Below are 6,436 nucleotides of genomic sequence, written 5' to 3' on the forward strand. Positions count from 1 at the left end.
TCGAATTAAACTAAAAATACAAAGATTCCGGATTGTATAAACGTACCTAATTCAGCAAAATCGGTTAAGATTCATCTTCATTGTCAGGGGGTTTCTAAGTTTATAAAAAAATAAAATAAAAATAAAATCATTGAGATACCTACATATATTATCAATAACATAAATTTATCACCTACTATTAACCGACTCGTGCTCGTTGTTACCAAACAATAATAAACATCTGTTATCTTTTTCACGGTAGTTAATAAAGTAAGCCATATATGACGCACATTCTTCTCAGTTTATGTACACAGACGACTGAATATCATATTTTATACTTATGTACGGTCAGCTGCATAAGTCGTTATACACTTCTGTACCGTGTCAAAGTGACGAACCGTCAATATTTCAATGAATGGATAGGCGGTTTCAAAGTGACAAGGTACAAAAGTGTATAGCTACTTATGCAGCTGACTGTACCTATTTACAATTGGCTTTTATGCGACAGGGAAGCCCCTTAGAAATTTCAATATGAAAGAAGAAAGGTAGCATTTCAAATGGGGTTTTTCCTTCATAGTTCGGAATAGCATGAATGTGCCGTCACTAAAATTGCTTTCAGTAGTTTCAGTACCTTCAGTAAGTACTCTATAATAGCATTATTATAAAGTAGGGTAACGTAACGTACCTAGGGACACTTTCGACTACCCCAACTTTGAATGAAGATATTGCTGCGTACAACTAAGATATTAATGTGAAATTTACTTTATTCGGTAGGATATATAATCTATTATCATTAGTATTTGTGGTGGAGCTTTGGAGTGGCCAGATTTTTTGAAATTAAGATAAAAGTAAAAATGCTTGTTTTGACCCAAGGTACGTTACACGTTTGTACCTTGGGACACTCTTAAGTGTACTTTGGGACAAATTGATTTATAATATTTTTAGCAAAAAGTCCTGTAATCATCGAAATTTTATAACTACATTGACATCATATTATCATTAGTTTATAACGAAATTATATTTTGCGATTATGTATGAATCTTACGTTACAAAAAGGAACATTCACTTTATATAAAATAAATAGGAATATTTTCTCCTGTTTTTACTTTATCTACTGCTTGTTTCAAACGTTCCAGACTGACTGCAACTCTCTTCATTCCAGTTTCACTCTGCCACTTATAAGAACAGAGATATAAGACGTAATTTAGAAGTTAGCAGTCTCCACAGTACAAAACCATAGGAAATAGTGTCCCAAGGTACAAATTCAAACGTGTCCCAAGGTACAGAAAAGCAATTTTTACAAAAAAAATCAGTATCTTTATTTTTAAGTTAGGAATCTTTCAGATAATTGCCGTATCATAAAAATGAAATAACTGAAAATATATACGTGATATCCATGTCTCAATTTTGAGCATGCCTCAATGAGATAAAGCAACTCAAAAAACTATACAAAAGTAAATTTTGTCTCCAAAAAACTTAATGTTGTCTTCACCTCACACTCGATCCCGGTATGATCACGAGACTCACTAGTTTGGCCAAGCGAGTAAAACACTACGCGTAGGGTAGAATGATATTTTGTTAAATTTGCCAGTTTTAAAAATAAAATCATTGTCCCGAGGTACAAGCGTCCCAACAAGGTACGTTGCGTTACCCTACTGAAGACTCAAATGTTTCTTTGCATGTTGGCGGATTAGCCAGACAAAAAATGCTTGTAGCATTATTTATCGTTGTTATTTTCATAAGAATTTGAATATACTTATTTATATTGAAACTAATCTTATTTTAAATATTAATTTAGGTATACTCTATTCCATCTTAAGGTTATCTGGTAGCTTGCTATAAGCACTGCAGTAAGTAGGCCTGCCTTTAGGGACCATTTTATTTCTAGCTTTATAATTATTTATATTTTAATTGAAACTTAACCATGACATTGCGGAAGCAGCTATATACAGGATGTTGCAAAAATTGTAAGTATACCTGTATGATTGGCTGAATTTGCATTGATTATCAAAGTCGAAGTGCATGCTTTAAATTTTGCTTATTCAGAGAGAATCTGGGCCGTTAGATGTTCACCGCACCCTATAACCAACCTTTAGCTTCACATGCTTAGATTAACAATATACGAACAAGATTAAGTATGCTTAGATTTGTGATTTTTTTCATCGGTACAATGGTTATCATTGGGTTGGACTTAAATTGATTTGACAGTAAACAAAATGCGGACAGTTTTTGTATGTGACTAACTATCTTGCTCATATTATTATATCGTCAATCTAAGCTTCACATGGCTCTAATTTGTACCTCTACATCTATCTCTCTCTAGGTATACAGTTCCGCGTGTGTGTGAGTGCGCCGGACATGTAACATAGTTTTTAGCCTTTGTATGAAAGAGCCCCTTATCCGAACGGCTACTCTCCGTTTGTAAAAATTTACGTTTATCAGAAAATTTTATATTAATACGATGAATAAAAACATTTCACTTTGACTTTGTATGTGATACACCATCTTGTCCGTACATCGTCAATCTAAGCTTCACATGGCTCTAATTTGTACCTATACATCTATCTCTCTCTAGGTATACAGTGTCCCGTGTGTGTGAGTGCGCCGGACATGTAACATGCTTCAATCACAGGGCGCACTCGGGGCCCGTATTTACACTCCGTATGTATGGAGAGTGGGTTTCCATTGTGTTTAGGCGTTTCTATGCATGGAATTTATGAAGTTATGCCAATTTAATGAAAAAGTTAAAAGTTAAATAAAATTAAATAGTTTGTCTCTTGCTCTGACAGTATAATAATAATAATAATATGCGGCAGGGCAGCTTGTGGCGAGCTGTTGGGCATTAGCGACCCCACCCACCCGATGCCGGGGAGAACCCCTGTTCCTCATCTCTGGCTTGCCTTTATTGGTTGTCCAGAGTGAACACTGACGAGGAACAGGATCTCCCACCTCTTGCTTGCCTTCATTGGCTGGCTTGAGTGGTGTACCGCTAGAGCAGAAATACTCGGAGGAAGGACGTATATCCAGTAAGTGCTTGTAGGGGTCTTGACCGGCATCCGCGATTGCTCTGAGAGCCTTGGTATACCTTTCCATCCTCAGCGACTCATGCCATGTTGCCCCTTTGTTGCTACGTCACTGTAATGTGCTAGCGACTGTTTTGGGGGGCCCATTTAATGTGTGTGCGAGTCACCCCCTGCCTTTTTATCCGTGTGTGAAACATAGGTCAGGCAGGGGCCATAGTCCTTCCATAGTCCCAGTTACCCAGTCCATTTAGCACCCCATTCCATAGCCCTGAATTAGTTTCTTCTATATCCTACAATAGTCCTGCACTAACCGGGGATTTTCCTTGGGTTTACTTCTATAGTCTACACAGGGAAAATCGTCGGTTAGTGCCACAATTCATATAGATTAATGTTGTCAAACGGGCCTCTACATGTTGGCTTCGGCCCCATGCACGCCTTCCAAATGCCCGGGACCCCATGGTCCCGAGACGGTAACGACATAACATAATAATAATAATAAATATTTATTTTCAGACCACATAGTCCATAGTAAGTGTAGTAACAATGAATCTTAATACTAGGTTAGGCTAAATACAAACACAAACACATTAATATATTTATTTACACACCCTATTTTGAAACACTGAGTACTGATCCTACCCTGTTCCAGTTAAGTACTTGGACCCAGTGTCTCAAGATAGGGCCATCCACCCTCTCGGCGATCACCCTCAGTCAGATCAATCATCATCATAATGTCAGAGCAAGAGGTCATAGATTTCATTTTATTTAACTTTGTTGTGCAAGACGCCCTAAGACTTGTCTCATTCCCCAAGACTTGAGCGTGGGATTTATGCGTTATTGCCATAACTTTCACACCCAGGACTCCCGGCACATCAGTCAGAGTTACTTAACCACTGCGCGGTTCGGTGACGATTACGGAGAACATTAATGAATGGTTTTTTTTATTACTTAATTTCTTGTTTATGCTTGCTATTAATTTATAACATAAGGTCAAATAAATATACACCATTTCCATCGCGTTATGCATACATAATATACAATACATAATAATGCTCACGACTGTAATCCCCGAAGGGGTAGTCAGCGGTCCTTTTGCTGTACATTTATACTCACGTGATAGGTCGCGAGCCGTGTCGCCGTTTTTGAATGAGTATAATGCACTTAAGCTATCGCATTATGGTTTAGTTATTTAGGTTATGTAACAGATAACTACAATAGGATTTCTTAATTTCTTGATAGGTTTATATTTACCTATACACTTTGACCTAATCTAAATCATCCACGTCTCGCCGTGCCGTATTGTACAATGGACCCGTGCCTTCCTGTACACTGCTGAGTCAACATAATGGATGAGCATTGCATTTGGCGAGCACCCAAATTTACTGGGAGACACATTTCCTATGTTGCGGATACTAACATCGCACATAGCCAGCCTGGTTCGCCCTAGTTTAGCTCTGTTTAGATCACCCAGCTTATTTTGATTGGTAATTTATTGTGGCAATGCTGCTTTGCTACACATTTGTGCAATTAAGTTTTAAATAAATAAATTAGTGAAAATAAGATGAGGGAGTAACTTTAGGATGACTTTTGATAAAATACATACATACCGGTCAAAATCATAACCCTCCTTTTCGCTTTGCCGTTGTCGGGTAAAAAGCTCTAGACCTTTTATGGCTTACTTCTGCTACGCTTTAAAATCATACTTATATTTGAAGCTTGAGGAAAGGATTGTGTATATATTTTATGTAGGTATGTGACCTTTTTAGCACCGGGGTACCAAAGAGCAATATAACAACACACAGCAGCAAAAACAATCACTAATATTTATTGAAATACAATACGAACCAAACACAATGCTCCAACAATACAAAAAACATGTAGGTACAAAGGGTCAAACAGCCTAGTAATTGCTTACAATTTTATTTCAACAAAAATACCGAATAAAATCTAAATCTAATAATTACACGTTGTTGAAGTTTATTTAGTAATCTAAGGATCGTGTTTCACCGTACCATAACCACAAATAAGTAATAAAAATATCGCAGCATTTATTAGGCAAAACTTACCTAACATATTTGACAGATAAGCAATGCTGCTTGACGATTGTTAATTGCTAAAACTTCACAAAAAACTTACAAAGCCACACACAGGTGTGGCTTTGTAAGTTTTTTGCCAACGATTTTCAATATGAACTAGATGGAGTGGCACATACAAAATCAAAGCTAAATTATTAAACAGTGTCCGCATTTTGTTTTCTGTCCAACCGGGATAAACATTTAAGTTTAACCTAATGATAACAATTGTACCAATGTATAAAGTCACAAATCTTCTAACTAACCGAACTAATTCAAAATAAGAGCTCACGGAAAGTGAGATTTAATTAAATTTCTCGAGACGTTTCTTTCGCACTGACACTCTATTTATATATCCCATTCCACGGGGAAAGATATCAGATACAAACAAAAACTACCCTTATTAGAATGTAATAAGGGTTCTGTCAGATGTCTTTCCCCATGGAATGGGATATAGTTCGTAATGAAGTATCGTTGGTTTAGCTCCAATTTCACCATTATCGTTTAGATGGTAACCAGGCATTGGTTCATCAATTATACGTCATCTCCATATTAAATTCATGACAGATATCAACTTATAATTCCTGGTTAAGCTCTATAACCCACTATGGCGAAATTGGCACTTATGCTCTTAATCTTAATTCAAAAAACGAATATCAAAAGTTATGTGCAATGGTCCTATACCTATAGTTACTACTGCCTGGCTAAGGGTAAAATAATATGAACATACATGCAGCGTATTCCGTGGAGCTGCATACGGCGCGCTACAGTTCGGTAAACATTGAGATTTCGTCGCAAATCCCCGCTTTGCCTTAAAAAGGTTTCCCGTGGAATTCCGGGATAAAAAGTAGCCTATGTTATTTCTCAGGGTCTAGACCATCTGTATACCAAATTTCATTTAAATCCGTTCAGTAGTTTCGGCGTGAAAGAGTAACATACAGACAGACAGACACAGTTACTTTCGCATTTATAATATTAGTAAGGATTATTTTTGGAGTAAGTACAAATAAATAGTATTCTATCTTTCTATAAAACTAAAACTGCATGGGTAAGGGTTAAATAATATGAACACACATGCAGCGTATTCCGTGGAGCTGCATACGGCGCGCTACAGTTCGGTAAACATTGAGATTTCGTCGCAAATCCCGCCCGTTTGCTCTCAACTCTGCAAACAGTGCTTGTATGAAGCACATCTGTGCCTAGCTGGCTGGTGTTTAAGAGCCGAAAATGAACGACTGCGGGATTTGGTCGGATAATAGTTTATTTATTTTAGATCTGAAAATAAATGACTATAAGGTCGACCGGGGCCATTGCGCCACAATACTTTGACTTTCATATTCATTTGATCATAACAAACAGACT

The sequence above is a fragment of the Plutella xylostella genome, chromosome 28 (assembly GCF_932276165.1).
Source record: "Plutella xylostella chromosome 28, ilPluXylo3.1, whole genome shotgun sequence".
Taxonomy (NCBI): Eukaryota; Metazoa; Arthropoda; class Insecta; order Lepidoptera; family Plutellidae; genus Plutella; species Plutella xylostella.